Genomic DNA, 20,904 nt, shown 5'->3' on the forward strand with positions numbered 1-20,904 from the left:
TGAACCTTGACACCCTATCAATGGCTTTTCTCCCTTCTAAATTTGGTTGAAGAAATGAAGAAGAAAGATGATAGCTTTCTTTTTCTTTCTTTAATTTTGATTTATTTTATTAATTACTTATTTACCCTTTACTTAAACATTAAAACATACATAAATAATGTCCATAAATGTTGTAACACCCCAAACCCGGCCCAGACGTTATGGCCAAATTTGACATGTCACATGGACTTACGACTTAGTATGCATTCGCTGGTTTAAGTGATTGGGGTGGTCTTTGTAAAAACAACGGTTGAATGAAAAGCCGGTTTATCAATCTTTAGGCTATCCATTTGTTGTGCTTGTTGAGTCTTGAAAACGTTATTAATTTTGAAAACCCGCGTAGCCTAACACTAGCAGTTTCGTCATAGTATAAATATAATCAGAAAATAAAACCATAGAGCAAAAAAGAAATTTAAATAGCGGCCTTATTACAACTTAAAACCCAAAATTAAATCAGAATATAAAAATAATAAAAATAAACTAACTTAGAAAAACCAACTTTGCAGATGATGTGGCCACTCCGAATCCCTCACAGCTCCAAGCCCACTATGATTGGGGATTTCCTGCAGAGATGAAAATAAAGGGTGAGTTCTGTAAACTCAATATGTAACATAACCTAACCATAGCCCACAACAGATCAAACCTCAGAGTCAGACTTATCTGGGCTTTGGCCCAATACAGAAATCAGAATGAAACCCATAGGCCCATAGCAGATACAGAACAAATATATCATGAATACAAAAATCCCAACCTAGAGCCATCCATAATACCCCCGTACCAGCCTTACACCATGTGTAACACCCCAAACCCGTGACCGTCACCGGATTTGACCACGTGGTGTTACCGGGCTTACTTCCCTTATTCCTCTCTTTGAAATGTTTAATTTACATTCCGAGCAAAGCTAGCTAACTGCGTCATTGTCACCTTAAAAGTCATATCTCGAGTTCCAGAACTCGAAAATCAGTTCCGTCAATTTTCCCTGAAACTAGAATCATAATCCCATCTACAAATTTTTGTCTAGAATTTTTGGTCGATCCAATTAGTACAGTTTATTAGTTAAAGTCACCCCTGTTTCAGAGTTCGACTACACTGACCTTTGCGCATTACAACCTGGATATCATCTCGTACAGAGCTCCAATGCTCATGCCGTTTATTTCTGATGAAACTAGACTCAAAGGGGAATCTATGCATATAAGTAATGACTCCTAATTGTTTCTGGATAATTTATGGTAAATTTTCAAAGTCGAAACAGAGGATCCAGAAACCGTTCTGGCCCTGTCTCACGAAATCTCGAATATCTCTTAAAATACGGCTCATATGGTCGTTTCGTTTCGTCCATATGAAAATAGATTCATCAAGGTTCAATTTTATAATTTATTCACTATTTAATTCTACTTCTACTATTTTTAGTGATTTTTCCATCTCACCTCACTGCTGCTGGCAGCATCTGTTACTAAAGCAAACAATGACTATTTCATAATTCTTCCATGGCCAACTATTTCATCATACATAATGCAACTATGGCCACCTTATCAAAATTAAGGTTTCTAAGGCTCGTGACCATAGGTTTTAGAATCACACTCAACCGACCACATAGGCCATTTTCGTATGGCTTAAAGTTTACAACCCACAATTCAACAAAACAAAATAGCCTATACATGCCAAATGTTCTCCTAGTTCAACTACGAAGACAATACCAAAAGATTTCCAGCCGGTGTGATGACTTCAACGACGGTTCCGAGCACGCAAACGATACGAGTCCAAGAGACCTAAAATGGGTGACAAGAAAACACCGAGTGAGTTTATAACTCAGTAAGTCATAAGCATTCATCAACCATCCATTAATAAAATTATCACAACATGAAACGATAAACGAGGCTAGGTACTCCATCCATATCGAAACTATACCATAATTCCTCGGACCTTTCGGTTCAATCTATACAATAAGATATTTGAGGCATTTTCACACACCAACTCATTTTCACCACAATCATACAATTGCAATCATCACATAGATTTAAAGCTTACCAAGCTCAACCCCGAGCATGAACATATTACTTATTCGTCATGAGCTCAAGGTACTTACTCGATCCGCTGTCCGGGATTAACTCGATAATGTCGCAAACTCAGTGCCAATTGTAATGCAAGAGCATATAGTGAATCCGCAGACTTAGTGCTATATATAGTCAGCTCGCACACTTAGTGCTATATAATCAAACTCGCACACTTAGTGCTGTACAATTTTAAACCCGCACACTTAGTGCCAATCTTGTCATCGTGTTCATTTATACCCGCACACTTAGTGCCGAGACTAATACCTTATGCATTTTGCTGCCTTTATACATTCAACAATGGCATCATTCCATAAACATACATTTCCATTTACACATCAACTCATTTAAACACAATTGCATATATATTATGATCATTTACATCAACACCAAATATATGCTTAATGACTTACCTCGTGTTGGGTAAAATAGTCCCAAGTCGGCTATTCGATGACCTTCGTCTTTCCCTTGCTTGATTCTCCTTCTTTAACTCCTTGAGTTTAATCAATAAATCAACTAGTTTAACCATCTTGCTAAACATTCATAATTCAACTACAAATGCATATGTATGCTTGTATATTCGGCAACCATTCGTACTAATCACCCATTTGGTCGATTATACACCTAACCGAATATGCACCAAAAACTTGATTCAACATTACCTACATACTCACTTTAATGGCCGAATATATATATATATATATATATACAATGTCAACCAACATCTTTTAATCACCTAATTTCATCTCATGAACATTTAATCAAATTTTCCCAATCTAGCATATATTTTCACATCCATTTGTAACATCATGTACAAACACATATACACATATATCAAAACACAAATTTTACCTATCATGCAACAAGCATAAATCGCACTTATGAGCATGCCATGGCCGAATACATCCCACAACATCCCCTTTCAATTTTTGGTCATGGTTAAACAAAGAAAACTCCATGTCTTACTCAAGAATGCTAAAAGAAATTTCAAGAGTAGTCAATCCATCATTACATGCATCATCAACAAGCTTCACATTTAGCATGCAATGGCTTTAACACAATATCAACCTTGGCCAAATACCATTTCCATGGCATAACAAGGATTTGAACCATGGGCTAACATGAACATCAAGTTAGCAACTAAAACATGCATGAATCTCATGGCACAACCTCAAACATACCTTAATCTTGACACAAGTATGACCAAATCTCCTTCTAGTTCTCTTCTAAACCAAGCATGAAGCAAAAATCCTTCCTTTTTCCCTTAGTATTTTCGGCCAAGATTTGAGAATGGATGAACAAATTTTTCTCCTTTCTTTTTCCTCTACTCACGGCAACAAGGGGGGGGGCATCCATGCACATTTTTTTTTTTCATTTCTTTATTTTTTTCTACATAATCCACTAACTAAACATGTTGGAAACATGTTCCCTTGCCCATATTCTTGTCATGGCCGCCACTCTTCCCTTTTTTGGGCAAATTGACATGCAAAACCACTCTTTTGCATGCATGTACTATTAGACCATTGTAAGATTAGCCTATCACCTTTCAACAATGTTTCATACAAGTCTATTTTAATAAATTCACATAGAAATGATCAAATTAATGCATGAAACTTTCACACATGCATTTACTAACATCATAAACATAGAATATAACTTTTAATTACTTATAAGACTCGGTTTAGTGGTCCCAAACCACTTCCGACTAGGGTCAAATTAGGGATGTCACAACTCTCCCCACTTAAGAAATTTTCGTCCCGAAAATCTTACCGTAAATAGGTTTGGGTATCGCTCTTTCATAGAGTCCTTGAGTTCCCAAGTGGCTTCTTCAATTCGTGTTTATGCCACAACACCTTCACTAATGGGATTTTCTTATTTGCAGCTCTTTTACTTCACGCATCGAATGCGAACCGGTTCCTCTTCATAGCTCAAATTAGGTGAATCTCAATCTCGACGGAGCGATTACGCGCGATGGATCGACCTATATCGTCAAGCATTGAGACATGGAAAACGTTAGGATCCTTTCTAGCTCGGGGTAAAATTAATCGAGACGCTCATTGGTCCAACTCGTTCGGATACTTCATACGGACCGATGAACCTCGGACTCAATTTTCCCTTACGGCCAAATCTAAGCACCTTCTTCCAGGGTGAGACTTTGAGAAATACGTTGTCTCCAACCTGATATTCAATGTCTTTCCTTTTCAAATCCGCATACGACTTTTGGCGATCCGAAGCAGCCTTCAGACTTTCACGAATTACTCAAACTTTTTGCTCGGCATCCTTAACCAAATCAACCCCGAAGATTTTTCCTTCACTAAGTTCAGTCCAGAATAGTGGGGTACGGCATTTACGTCCGTATAAAGCCTCATAAGGCGCCATCTTAATACTTGATTGAAAGCTATTGTTGTAAGCGAATTCAACCAAAGGTAAATACCGTTCCCATGAACCACTAAACTCAAGGATGCAACATCTCAACATGTCCTCGAGTATTTGAATTATCCGTTCGGATTGATCATCGGTTTGGGGTGAAAAGTGCTAAAATGCGACTTGGTACCCAAAGCCTCTTGCAATTTCTTCCAAAATCGCGATGTAAATCTTGGGTCTCTATCCGACACGATAGAAATAGGCACCCCATGCAATCGAATAATTTGGGAGACGATAACTCGCCAATTTATCAGCGAAAAATCCGTGCGGACAGGAATAAAATGAGCAGACTTGGTCAGTCTATCAACAATGACCCAGATCGCATCCTTCTTACTCGCTGACAATGGTAGTCCGGATACAAAGTCAATGGTGACTCGATCCCATTTCCACTCGGGTATCGTGATCGGCTGAAGTAATCCCGATGGCACTTGATGTTCCGCTTTCACTTGTTGACATCAGACACCTTGAAACAAATTGAAATGTCTCGTTTCATACGGGCCACCAAAATTGGCGTTTGTGTTATTGTACATTTTAGTACTACCGGGTGGATTGACATTCACTCACTGTGAGCCTCGTTCAAAATCATCGAAACAAGTTCAATTCCTTGGAATACATAATCGACCCTTGAACGTCAAGCAATCATGGTCGTCAATCTAAAATTCTGATTCCTCATTCGAAACACATTCAGCTCGCTTAGCGACCAATTCGGCGTCGACCTTCTGAGATTCAAGTACTTGATGAATCAATAATGGTTTGGTCTCTAATTCGACTACTAGCACCTCATCGGGTGAAACGGATAGATGAGCATCCATCGCTCTCAAAGCAAACAGTGCCTTGCGACTTAAAGCATCGGCCACCACATTGGCCTTTCCCGGGTGATAATCAATGATGAGTTCATAGTCTTTCAACAACTCAAGCCAACGTCTTTGTCGCAGGTTTAAATCTCTCTGAGTCATCAAATATTTTAGACTCTTGTGGTCCGAATAAATGTGACACCTTTCTCCAAACAAGTAATGCCGCCATATCTTCAAGGCGAACACTATGGTCTGCTAGTTCAAGGTCATGGGTCGGATAGTTTCTCTCATGCGGCTTTAGTTGTCTCGACGCCGTAAGCCACAACTCGACCTTCTTGCATCAACACACAACCTAACCCAAGCAAGGATGCGTCATCAGATATGACAAACTCTTTACGGACTCTACTGTACTAGTCTGGGGCCTCGGTTAAACAGGTTTTAGTCGATCGAAACTTTCTTGACAGCCGTTCGACCACTCGAACTTAACATCTTTTTGAAGTAGTTTTGTCATCGGTGCAGCTATCATCGAAAAACCTTTCACAAATCGTCGATAGTATCCGGCAAGCCCCAAAAAGCTCCTAACCTCGGTAACATTCCTTGGAGGTTTCCAATCGACTATGGCCAAAATTTTGTTCGGGTCCACCCTGACACCCGATGCTGACACCACGTGCCCTAAAAAGCTAACCTCTTTCAACCAAAATTCACATTTACTGAACTTTGCGTATAACTGCTTATCTCGTAAGATTTGCAACACTAGCCTCAAGTGTTCAGCATGTTCAGTTTCATCTCTCGAATAGACCAAAATGTCATCGATAAATACAACTACGAACCGATCCAAGTATGGCCTGAAAATTCTATTCATTAAATCCATCTTTGAAAACACTGAGGCTCCCTTTAATTGATCAAACAAATCGTCAATTCGTGGCAACGGATATTTGTTCTTTATCGTCACTTTATTCAACTGACGATAGTCGATGCACAATCTCATAGTTCCATCCTTCTTCTTCACAAACAATACTGGTGCGCCCCATGGAGAAAAACTCGGTCGAGCGAAACCTCTATCCGTCAATTCTTGCAATTGAACCTTCAATTCCTTTAATTCCGTTAATGCCATACGATACGGGGCTATTGAGATCGGCGTAGTACCCGGTACAACTTCGATGCCGAATTCCACTTCTCGAACCGGTGGCAATCCCGGTAACTCCTCAGGAAAAACATCCGAATACTCACAAACCACCGTACCGATTCGAAGTTTCCTTTCCGTCTCTTTACTTTCAAACACAAACGCAAGGTATGTTTCACACCCCTTTTTCACATACCTCCGAGCGGTCATAGAAGATATTATCGCTGGCACTCCTTTTAAATCAGTAGACTCGACTCGGACTACCTCATTATTTGCACTCCTCAAATCAATGGTTTTCCTTTTGCAGTCCACCACTGCATCATGTATGGTCAGCCAATCCATACCAAGAATAACATCGAATTCATCAAATGGTAGAAGCATCAGATCGGTCGGAAAATAGGATTCTCGAATTATTAGGGGGCATTTCTTGCACACTTTATCGACGAGTACGTATTGACCCAAAGGGTTTGACACTCGAATTACGAACTCAGTAGACTCAACAGGTAGAGTCTTACTGGATGCTAAGGTTTCACATACATATGAATGAGTAGAGCCGGGGTCAATCAATGCAATCACACTAGTATCAAAGAGAGTGAAAGTACCAGTGATAACGTCAGGGGAGGATGCCTCCTCTCGTGCGCGGATGGCATATGCTCTAGCAGGAACACGGGTCTCGGATCGGACAGCCGTATTAGAGGCTCCTCTCTGATTACCACCCCTACCTCCAGAGATTCTCGGGGGCCTACCTCCAGCCGTCGTTCCACTAGGTCTTGCACCTTGCGTCTTATTCCTCTCATCTAGCTCCGTGCAATCTCTAATGAAGTGGTCCTTGAACCGCATCCATAACAGCCCTATTAATGACTTACCCCAACATTCACCTAGGTGTCGTCTTCCACATTGGGGCATTCGGGTCTCTCTTGACGATTATTGCCCACACTAGCTACCAAGTAGCTCAGAGTCCGTCAATGGTCGGGCTCGATGGAAATTCCCGATCGCCTCGACTTATTAGTGTCCTCCCGAACTTCTTTTCTGCCGAGAACGGAGCTTTACTCGCCGATCTTTTACGATAATCTCTTGCTTCAAATTCAGCCTTCTTCTTTTCCTTTCCGAGTTCTTCCGCCTTGCAGGCTCGTTCGACTAGTGTTACGAACTCCTTTATCTCCAAAATACCCACTAGCAGCTTTAAGTCTTCATTCAATCCTTCTTCAAATCTTTTGCACATAGCAACCTCATCAGCCACACACTCCCGAGCATACCGACTAAGTTTTATGAACTCATGTTCAGATTGAGATCTGATCATCCGCCTTGCTTGAGTTCCAAGAATTCCTTACGCTTCGATCGATGAACTGTTGACTAATGTATTTCTTTCAAATTTGGATTGAAAGAAATCCCAAGTAACTCGCTCATTTGGGACTATGGAAATTAAAGTCCTCCACCAATAGTAAGCTGAGTCTCGCAACAAGGATATAGCACACTTAAGACATTCATCGGGTGTGCATGACAGTTCATCTAACACTCGAATGGTGTTATCGAGCCAGAATTCGGCTCTTTCGGCATCATCAGTGACTATGGCCTTGAACTCCTCGGCCCCGCGCTTCCTAATCAAGTCTACAGGTGGTTTGCTTAGCCTTACAGGATCAGTAACCGGAGGCATTGCGGACTCTTGGGGTGGAGTATTTAAATTCGGGAATGGTTGGACAGCCGGGTTGGTTCGGGCATATTGCGCGACCCACTCATTCATCATGGTGAAGAAGGCTTGTTTCGCACCTTCATTTTGATTATTCGCGGATGACTGAGGCTCAACAGGCGGTGTCCCTTGTGCGGGAGCAGCCGCTACACTTTCAACGTCATCCGCCAAGGGTCTCTCTATCCCGGGTTCCATTGCTAATCAAAACAAAAATTTCAACCGTCAGAAGTCATCACATTATTAAGCACTAACAATTTGGCATGTATAGCTACACTCACACGCGCTATGGTAGTCCTAGAACCGACTAAACCATAGCTCTGATACCAATAAAATGTAACACCCCAAACCCGTGACCGTCACCGGATTTGACCACGTGGTGTTACCGGGCTTACTTCCCTTATTCCTCTCTTTGAAATGTTTAATTTACATTCCGAGCAAAGCTAGCTAACTGCGTCACTGTCACCTTAAAGTCATATCTCGAGTTCCAGAACTCGAAAATCAGTTCCGTCAATTTTCCCTAAAACTAGACTCATAATCCCATCTACACATTTTTGTCTAGAATTTTTGGCCGAGCCAATTAGTACAGTTTATTAGTTAAAGTCACCCCTGTTTTAGAGTTCGACTACACTAATCTTTGCGCATTACGACCTGGATATCATCTCGTACAGAGCTCCAATGCTCATGCCGTTTGTTTCTAATGAAACTAGACTTAAAGGGGAATCTATGCATATAAGGCATGACTCCTAATTGTTTCTGGATAATTTATGGTAAATTTTCAAAGTCGAAACATAGGATCCAGAAACCTTTCTGGCCCTGTCTCACGAAATCTCGAATATCTCTTAAAATACGGCTCATATGGTCGTTTCATTTCATCCATATTAAAATAGATTCATCAAGGTTAAATTTCATAATTTATTCACTATTTAATTCTACTTCTACTATTTTTAGTGATTTTTCCATCTCACCTCACTGCTGCTGGCAGCATCTGTTACTAAAGCAAACAATGACTATTTCATAATTCTTCCATGGCCAACTATTTCATCATACATAATGCAACTATGGCCACCTTATCAAAATTAAGGTTTCTAAGGCTCGTGACCATAGGTTTTAGAATCACACTCAACCGACCACATAGGCCATTTTCGCATGGCTTAAAGTTTACAACCCACAATTCAACAAAACAAAATAGCCTATACATGCCAAATGTTCTCCTAGTTCAACTACGAAGACAATACCAAAAGATTTCCAGCCGGTGTGATGACTTCAATGACGGTTCCGAGCACGCAGACGATACGAGTCCAAGAGACCTAAAATGGGTGACAAGAAAACACCGAGTGAGTTTATGACTCAGTAAGTCATAAGCATTCATCATCCATCCATTAATAAAATTATCACAACATGAAACGATAAACGAGGCTAGGTACTCCATCCATATCGAAACTATACCATAATTCCTCGGACCTTTCGGTTCAATCTCATACCAAGTCATACATCCACATTTCATATTCTATACAATAAGATATTTGAGGCATTTTCACACACCAACTCATTTTCACCACAATCATACAATTGCAATCATCACATAGATTTAAAGCTTACCAAGCTCAACCCCGAGCATGAACATATTGCCTATTCGTCATGAGCTCAAGGTACTTACGATCCGCTGTCCGGATTAACTCGATAATGTCGCACACTCAGTGCCAATTGTAATGCAAGAGCATATAGTGAATCCGAGACTTAGTGCTATATATATTCAGCTCGCACACTTAGTGCTATATAATCAAACTCGCACACTTAGTGCTGTACAATTTTAAACCCGCACACTTAGTGCCAATCTTGTCACCGTGTTCATTTATAACCACACACTTAGTGCCGAGACCAATACCTTATGCATTTTGCTGCCTTTATACATTCAACAATGGCATCATTCCATACACATACATTTCCATTTACACATCAACTCATTTAAACACAATTGCATATATATTATGATCATTTACATCAACACCAAATATATGTTTAATGACTTACCTCGTGTTGGGTAAAATAGTCCCAAGTCGGCTATTCGATGACCTTCGTCTTTCCCTTGCTTGATTCTCCTTCTCTAACTCCTTGAGTTTAATCAATAAATCAACTAGTTTAACCATCTTGCTAAACATTCATAATTCAACTACAAATGCATATGTATGCTTGTATATTCGGCAACCATTCGTACTAATCACCCATTTGGTCGATTATACACCTAACCGAATATGCACCAAAAACTTGATTCAACATTACCTACATACTCACTTTAATGGCCGAATATATATATATATATATATACAATGTTAACCAACATCTTTTAATCACCTAATTTCATCTCATGAACATTTAATCAAATTTTCCCAATCTAGCATATATTTTCACATCCATTTGTAACATCATGTACAAACACATATACACATATATCAAAACACAAATTTTTACCTATCATGCAACAAGCATAAATCGCACTTATGAGCATGCCATGGCCGAATACATCCCACATGGCCGAATACATCCCACATCATTTCCTTTCAATTTTTGGTCATGGTTAAACAAAGAAAACTCCATGTCTTACTCAAGAATGCTAAAAGAAATTTCAAGAGTAGTCAATCCATCATTACATGCATCATCAACAAGCTTCACATTTAGCATGCAATGGCTTTAACACAATATCAACCTTGGCCAAATACCATTTCCATGGCATAACAAGGATTTGAACCATGGGCTAACATGAACATCAAGTTAGCAACTAAAACATGCATGAATCTCATGACACAACCTCAAACATACCTTAATCTTGACACAAGTATGACCAAATCTCCTTCTAGTTCTCTTCTAAACCAAGCATGAAGCAAAAATCCTTCCTTTTTCCCTTAGTATTTTCGCCAAGATTTGAGAATGGATGAACAAATTTTTCTCCTTTCTTTTCCTCTACTCACGGCAACAAGGGGGCATCCATGCACATTTTTTTTCATTTCTTTATTTTTTCTACATAATCCACTAACTAAACATGTTGGAAACATGTTCCTTGCCCATATTCTTGTCATGGCCGCCACTCTTCCCTTTTTTGGGCAAATTGACATGCAAAACCACTCTTTGCATGCATGTACTATTAGACCATTGTAAGATTAGCCTATCACCTTTCAACAATGTTTCATACAAGTCCATTTTAATAAATTCACATAGAAATGATCAAATTAATGCATGAAACTTTCACACATGCATTTACTAACATCATAAACATAGAATATAACTTTTAATTACTTATAAGACTCGGTTTAGTGGTCCCGAAACCACTTCCGACTAGGGTCAAATTAGGGATGTCACACCATGTGGGGAGACTACTCGACCCACCCAACCGCTACATTAATTACGTAAATTGCAATGAGGCGCGGATATTGTGATGAAGTCACAGATCTGATATTGTGGCTAGGCCACCGTAGCAGAGATATATATATATATATGGCGAAGATTGCAAATGCGAGGTCGCGGATATTGTGTGAAGTCACCAGATCAGATATATGTGGCGAGGCCACCAGATTGCAGCGAGGCTGCCAGAACGCTTCCTTCATTAATATAAACCCATGTCCCATGCAACAAAAATAATAATTCATGGCATACGTATACAGAAACAGAACATCATGCTTTTCAGAAAAAAATAACCCTTGGGGTAAAATCGTAATTTTGCATGCATAAGGGTATTTCAGTAATTATTACCTATTTTTAAGGTTTCATGCTCATTCTAACGTTTACCAAGTAATCAGAAGTACTTACCTCATCTTTTTACCAAAGTGGGCCCGTTGGCCCATTGGCCCGTTTTCGGCCCATTAAGCCCAAAAATACCGTTGTGCACGAAAATGCACACTCTGCACTCTAATCATCCAAATGCACCATATTCATTAACAACTGTCTCACAAGCGCTCGCACGCTCGTGAGTTCACAAAATACCAACGTTTCGGTATTTCAGCTTTTACCGATTCAGTCTAAGTGAGGGTGTCGTTTGTATACCTAGTTGATGACGATTGATGACGATGTCTCCCACGCGATAATCCTACAATTGATCACTAACACATTAGACTTACGAATTAACGATAACTAACATAAACCCACGTCAACTAACCTAATCATCACACAAGTTAATCATTTACGCATGAGGGGAAAAATAGTCATTTTAGCCTCTAGGGGTAAATCGATAGTCCAACCCTACAGGGGTATTTCAGTAATTCTATCTGACAAAGGTATTTCTATAATTTTGTAAATTGAGGGTAAAATGGTAATTCTATAAATCGAGGGTACTTTGGTAATTTTACAAACTAGGGGTATTTTGGTAATTCTACAACTTATCCACTTGGGCCTACGGACCCATTGGGACCACATGGCCCATTTCAGCCCATCGCGGCCCGAAATAGCCGTCCTACTGCTAGAGTAATGAGAAATACACACCTGTTAGGAGACTGCAGTTAATTCGTGCTCCGAATACTCTTAGCTGATGCCCAACCCAAACGAGCACGTCACAAAGCGAAAGGGATCAGCCAAGAAGGGTATGCCTACTCTCCTCATGGTTTGCTCTATTTAAAGTCAGCTCTCCATCTACTCTTATGTTATCTTCTCGATGTGGGATCCCTCTATCACTAGAGTTTAAAACCGACACCAACTCTTGCCGTCCTAACATAGCAAAATAATCAACATTTGCGTGCCAAGGGATTCGAACCAAAGTCCTCTCACACGCTAACTCACGCCACCACCACTAGGCCATCAACTCATTTGTGTCATAAATCCAACACATTAAACTTTAAAGCGCACCTACTTGCTTCCAGATTTATTGAAAAGAAAAACCAAAATATATTGCAAGAGCCAAGACTTGAACCTTGGACCCATTGTTCCCTCTATGGCGTCACTTCCTTGTCCCCTAAGTGGCGCCACCTTGCCACTACACCACACTCCTTTTTGTGTCATCTTTTACTCCTTTACTCTTAAAAGCCCAAACGCCAATTGCATCACCTGTTCATAAAATTAGAATTCCGAAGACTACCACGGATTTAACTTAAGTTTGGGCCTTCCAAAGGCCCACTAACCTACTAAAATATATATTTTAACCAACCAGAACACACACAAATTTTAAAAATCACAGAAACACAGAAAACCCAAAAATTGAGGCGTTACAACTTTACCCTCCTTAAAGAAATTTCTTCCTCGAAATTTTACCTGAATCAAATAGATGAGGATATTGTTGACGCATCGCCACTAGTGGAACTTATTTCCTCTTCAAAATCTTAACATCTCGATCCAAAATTTGCACAGGCTCTTCCTCAAAAGTCAAGTCTGTTAGGACCTCGATCTCTGCAACCGGCACAACATGAGTAGGGTCAGAACGATACTGCCTTAACATGGAGACGTGAAAGACATCATGAATCCTATTCAACTCTGGAGGTAGCTCTAACTGATAAGCCACTGGAACCACTCGCTTAAGAATCCGATAAGGCCCAATGAACCGTGGACTTAACTTACCTTTCCTCCCCAACCTTAATATTTTCTTCCAAGGCGAAACCTTCAAGAAGACCATATCACACACAGAGTACTCAATCTCCTTGCGCTTCAAATCTGCATATGACTTCTGTCTATCAAATGCTTCCTTCAACCGGTCTCTAATCAACTTGACTTTATCCTCAGTATCTGCCACCAACTCAGGTCCAAGAACCTGTCGTTCACCCAACTCGGTCTAACAACTAGCTGTACGACATCTTCGCCCATATAGTGCCTCATAAAGAGCCATTCGAATACTTGCCTGATAACTGTTGTTCTATGCAAACTCTGCCAACGGTAAGTAATCCTCCCAACTGCCTCGAAAGTCAATAACGCATCCCCTCAATATGTCTTCCAGAATCTGAATAACCCTTTCCAACTGACCATCAGTCTAAGGATCAAAGGCTATACTAAAGTTCCACCGCGTACCCAATGCCTCATGCAACTTTTGCCAAAACTGAGATGTGAATCTAGGATCTCCATCAGAAATAATCAACAGTGGCACTCCGTGAAGTCGCACTATTTCCGCCACCAACAATTTGGCTAAATTCTGAAGTGAATAATCAATGCGGACAGGTATGAAATGAGCAGATTTGGTCAACCTATCCACAATTACCCAAATCGAGTCCTTCTTCGATGGTGTCAAGGGTAACCCACTCACAAAATCCATGGTTACCCTCTCCCACTTCCAAAGTGGTACTTTCACTGGCTGCAAAAATCCGGAAGGTAATTGATGTTCAGCTTTCACTTGCTGACAAGTTAGACATTTTCCCACAACTTCCATTACCTCTCGCTTCAATCCAGGCCACCAATACAACTCCTTTAAGTCGCGATACATTTTACTCCCTCCAGGATGCATAGCACACAGACCTCTATGAGCTTCTTTTAGAATTGCTTGCCTCAGGTCAGAGTCCTTCGGAATACAAACTCTACCTCGGTAACACAAAACTCCCTCACTGTTCAGTCCGAACTCAGAAGTATCCCTATTCTTAACCTGCCAGAATCGAGAAACCAGGGACTCATCCCTCGACTGATGATACCCAGATCGAAGGTCAATCTTGGAAAATACTGAAACTCCACTAAGTTGGTCGAATAAATCATCGATTCTCGGCAGTGGGTACTTATTCTTAATCGTCAGTTTGTTCAACTGCCGATAATCGATGCACATCCTCATTGACCCATCTTTCTTCTTTACGAACAACACTGGTGCTCCCCACGAAGACACACTTGGTCTAATGAAGCCTCTATCCAATAACTCTTGAATTTGGGCTTTCAGGTCCACCAACTCCTTCGGTGCCATCCTATAAGGTGTAATAGACACCGGTGCCGTTCCAGGCAACAAGTCGATTCCAAACTCAACCTCTCGGTTCCGGGGCAAACCCAAAAGCTCCTCTGGAAAAACATTTTGAAAATCTTTGACGATTCTAACTTTATCCACTGTTAGATCCTCAGTTTCTAATTGGCTTACAAATGCCAAATAAGCCTCACATCCCTTTCGAATCCACTTCTCGGGTCTCAATGCCGACACCACATTAGACAGATAATCCCTATGCTCACCTATCACCAAAACCTCCTCATCCTTTGTGGTCTTTAACATTATTCGCTTAGAAGCACAATCCAGAGTAGCCCTGTGCTTAACAAGCCAATCCATTCCCAAAATAAGATCGAATTCTCCGAAAGGTAACTCCACCAGATCTTCAGAGAAAACTTTTCCTTGAGTTTCTATAGGCACATCTCTATACAGTTTATCTACCCTAACCAAGTGACCCAAAGAACTTAGTACAGATACCCCACTCACGGTCTCCTCAGAGCACACACCCAGTGACCCAGATATAGTACATGCAACATATGAATGGGTAGATCCAACATCTATCAGCGCTGTGTATGGCATACTGGAAATCAGAAACGTACCAGTTATGACGTCAGGTGCATCACCCTCCTCTTGGCGACGAGCTGCATACACCAATGCGGGCTGATGAGCCTCAGCAAATCCAGCACCCCTACCAGGTGCTCCTCTTCCTCGACCATTTCCATTACCACCTCTGCCTTGCCCACGTCCTCTTGAAAACTGTGGTCCACCCCTCACTGGTTGAGCGACTGTCTGCTCTAAAACTTGAACCTGATCTGGTTCCTGGGGATAATCCTTAACTCTATGCTTCATAGATCCGCATCGGAACAAGCACTAGAACATTTCCAACACTCACCCATATGCATCTTCCCACAATTCCTACAACCCTACGGCCTAATAGTATTCATCGATACTGCTCGAACTGGCTCCATTACCCTTGCTCTCTTAATATTCTTGTTCATACCACCTGAAAGTCCTGAATCTCTCCTAAAATGGTTTTGATCTTTCTCACGATTCTGTATTTCTGTATGCTCTACTTCCTCAGCTATCTTAGCTTTCTCCACTAAAGTCTGGGTTACGCTCCCTTTATGAGCAATCAAGACCCTAAGTTCATCTCTCGACCATCCTCGGCGTATGCTACGCTCATACTCTGAGCGACAATCCCAGTATATGGCTCGATCTTAAACTCAGACTCATACTCAGCCACTGAGTTACTCCCTTGGACCAGGTTCAGAAATTCTTTCCGGCGAGCGTCCACGTAACTAGCCCCGCATACTTTCCTTTGAAGGCTGTCTTAAACAGCTCCCAAGTCACACTGTCAGCAGGAGTTCCATCTCTCACCGTGAGCTACCACTGATAAGCCTCATCCCTGAGTAACGATATGGCTCCCTTTAGCTTCTGCTCCACAGAGCAGTCCAGATCATCCATAATCCGCTCTGTGGCTTCAACCAATACTCAGCCACATTTGGAGCTACACCAGACACGCCCCTAAATATCTCTACTCCATTGGCCCGGAACCGCTTAGAAATAGACCCCCAAATTTCATTTCCCATACTTGCCCCAGCAACCCTTTCCAAAAATCGGAGCATTGCTTGAGACAGAGCATCGTCCCCAGCACCTTGATCATGAGACTCTACCTCTATTGCCGGTGGTACCGGTGCATCTGTTGCTGGCACATGTCCTGAAGACGAAGATTTAGCCTGAGCATTACCTCGGCCACGTCCACGGCCTCTTTCATGAGCTGCTCGTGTACTCATTTCGTATTATCTGAGTAAGAATTTTATGAAACAGTTTAATATTTTAGTGTTTATTACAGATGTCTTATGAATAACAGTAATTCAGAGTTTGAGTTTGTTTCCTTTTGTGGTAGCCTAGCTACAGTCTTAGTCTACTTATCAGAGTTTCTATAGTTCCAGTGTTACCCTAACTAAAGTACCATGATAAGGTTTTGTACAAGCATATAACAGATATTTCAGAAACAATCAGAAAGGGTCAGAAAACTTACAGACTTGGGCTGAGATTCGGCGTGCCACCTTCTAAAAAAAACTTAATTTTAGAAAACTAACTTTAATATTTAAAAGCATCTATTTGTAAAGAGAAAATATTGGAAACATTCTCGAAAATAATTTATAATCAAGTTCCAAAAACAACAATTTTTGAAAACCTTTATTCAGTGTTTCTTTACAAACTCCTATTTTTAGACCCGTTTCATAGCCGAGTTGCTGTAACTTGGCTCTGATACCACTAAATGTAACACCCCAAACTCAGCCCAGACGTTATGGCCAGATCTGACGTGTCACATGAACTTACGACTTAGTATGCATTCGCTGGTTTAAGTGATTGGGGTGGTCTTTGTAAAAACAACGGTTGAATGAAAAGCCGGTTTATCAATCTTTAGGCTATCCATTTGTTGTGCTTGTTGAGTCTTGAAAACGTTCATTAATTTTGAAAACCCGCGTAGCCTAACACTAGCAGTTTCGTCATAGTATAAATATAATCATAAAATAAAACCATAGTGGAAAAAAGAATTTTAAATAACGACCGTATTACAACTTAAAACCCAAAATTAAATCAGAATATAAAAATAATAAAAATAAACTAACTTAGAAAAACCAACTTTGCAGATGATGTAGCCACTCCGAATCCCTCACAGCTCCAAGCCCACTATGGTTGGGGATTTCCTGCAGAGATGAAAATAAAGGGTGAGTTTGGTAAACTCAGTGTGTAACATAACCCAACCATAGCCCAAAACAGATCAAACCTCAAAGTCAGACTTATCTGGGCCTTGGCCCAGTACAAAAATCAGAATGAAACCCATAGGCCCATAGCAAATACAGAACAAATATATCATGAATGCAGAAATCCCAACCCAGAGCCATCCATAACACCCCTGTACCAGCCTTACACCATTTGGGGAGACTACTCGACCCACCCAACCGCTACGCACCACAGAAATTGCAGCGAGCTGCCAGATATTGTGACGAAGTCACCAGATACAGATATTGTGGCTATGCCACCAGAACAGATATATATATGTGGCGAGGCCACCAAATTGCAGCGAGGCTATCAGAACGCTTCCTCCATCAATATAAACCCATGTCCCATGCAACAGAAATAATATGGCATGGCATACATATACAGAAACAGAACATCATGCTTTTTAAAAAAAAATAACCCTAGGGGTAGAATCGTAAATTTGCATGCATAAGGGAATTTCATTAATTATTACCTATTGTTAAGGTTTCATGCTCATTCTAACGTTTACCATGTAATCAAAAGTACTTACCTCGTCTTTTTACCAAAGTTGGGCCTATTGGCCCATTGGCCCGTTTTCAGCCCATTAAGCCCAAAAATACCGTTGTGCACGAAAATGCACACTCTGCACTCTAATCATCCAAATGCACCATATTTATTAACAAATGTCTCACGAGCGCTCGCACACTCGCGAGTTCATAAAATACCAACGTTTCGGTATTTCGGCTTTTACCGATTTAGTCTAAGGGAGGGTGTCGTTTACACACCTGGTTGATGACGATTGATGACGATATCTCCTATGCGATAATCCTACAATCAATCACTAACACATTAGACTTACGAATTAACGATAACTAACATAAATCCACGTCAACTAACCCAATCATCACACAAGTTAGTCATTTACGCACGAGGGGCAAAATAGTTATTTTACCCTCCAGGGGTAAATCGGTAGTCCTACCCTACAGGGGTATTTCGGTAATTCTACCTTACAAGGGTATTTTTATAATTTTGTAAATCGAGGGTAAAACGGTAATTCTGTAAATTGAGGGTACTTTGGTAATTTTACAAACTAGGGGTATTTTGGAAATTCTACAACTTATCCACTTGGGCCTACGGACCCATTGGGACCACATGGCCCATTTCATCCCATCGCAGCCCGAAATAGCCGTCCTACTGCTAGAGTAATGAGAAATACACACATGTTAGGAGACTATAGTTAATCCGCGCTCCAAACACTCTTAGCTGACGCCCAACCCAAACGAGCACGTCACAAAGCGAAAGGGATCAGTCAAGAAGGGTATGCCTATTCTCCTCATAGTTTGCTCTATTTAAAGCCAGCTCTCCATCTACTCTTATGTTAGTTCCCGATGTGGGATCCCTCCATCACCAAAGTTTAAAACCAACACCAACTCTTGTCGTCCCAACATAGCAAAATAATCAACCTTTGCATGCCAAGGGATTCGAACCAAAGTCCTCTCACATGCCAACTTACGCCACCACCACTAGGCCATCAACTCATTTGTGTCATAAATCCAACACATTAAACTTTAAAGCGCACCTACTTGCTTCCAGATTTATTGAAAAGAAACACCTAAATATATTGCATGAGCCAAGACTTGAACCTTGGACCCCTTTCTTCCTCTATGGCATCACTTCCTTTTCCCCTAAGTGGCACCACCTTGCCACTACACCACACTCCTTTTTGTGTCATCTTTTACCCCTTACCCTTAAAAGCCCAAACGCCAATTGTATTACCTATTTATAAAATTAAAATTTCGAAGACTACCATGGATTTAACTTAAGTTTGGGCCATCCAAAGGCCCACTAACCTACTAAAATATATATTTTAACCAACCAGAACACACACAAATTTTAAAAATCACAGAAACACAGAAAACCCAAAAATTGAGGCGTTACAAATGTCTACTTAAGTAACCAATGGTCTAATTACCACATAAATCCCTCAATTATTTAATTTCATAGTCATTTAGCACCTTTAGCTAATAGAACTCAAGTTTTGCAATTTAAGCAATTTAGTCCTTTTTATCAAATTGAGCATTTAGACAATAAAATCTCTTAATGAAAATTTCATACAATCATACTATCATACTGAAGACCTAAAAATAATAATAAAATAATTATTTTGACCTCAAACTTATGGTCCCAAAACCATTGTTTTGATTTAACTAAAAATGGGCTATTACACAGAAGTGCGAATAGAGGCACAAATGTGCAAACAGAGGCACCGAAGTGTGATCCCATATAAGCATGCGTACTAACCCTATTGGCATGCCAATTGTATCCTAAACGTTTACTATGTTCAACCCGGCATTATACTTAAATTCATAATATCAGTAACAAACCATTCAGAGGCACTTATTATTTCCGTACGCATACTATAAATATGTTACATTCATTTCAATATTGAGAAACCACAAGATTTACCACTACCAAATATTCATTTTCCTTTTGTACTTAATTGCAACATTTAATAATTTACAAGCAAACAATGAAAATTTTACATTCATTACAATTTAACTAGCAATTTTATAGGTATGTCCATATGGAACTTACTAGTTTATTTTTATGTTGTGTTTGATTCATATATATAAATGTTTTTTCCTCAAATATATATGTTTATATATAACTAGAATTATAGTAAATTGGCATGTATGGCCAATTATGGACTAAATTGAAATGGCATGTGTTTATTGGTTATTATGTAATAATACATGGTGAAAATGTGAAAATCGATTGGTTACAGGGCATATAAATGAAATATGTAATCATATAAAACTTATGGTAATGACATGTATACAGAAATGATGCTCGTGTGAACTTAGAAAATGGTTAGGATACATTTGGCATGCTAGTAGGGTTAGACGCATGCTTGATTCAGAATTTTACATGTTATAGTGATGTCTAACATTTGTTGCATATTCTCGGGTTATATATAGATCACAGGTTTAGCACAAACAAGTAACCTCAATATAATGTCAACTTGTGTGAACAACCTTGTTATAATGTCAGCTTGTGTGAGCAACGCTGATATACTGTTACGTTGCGTGAGCAACTTATTCCTGTGTATTCGAATCCATTTTACTATATTTTCATCGAGTGATACTCAATTG

This window comes from Gossypium arboreum, chromosome 6 (genome assembly GCF_025698485.1).
Source record: "Gossypium arboreum isolate Shixiya-1 chromosome 6, ASM2569848v2, whole genome shotgun sequence".
NCBI lineage: Eukaryota > Viridiplantae > Streptophyta > Magnoliopsida > Malvales > Malvaceae > Gossypium > Gossypium arboreum.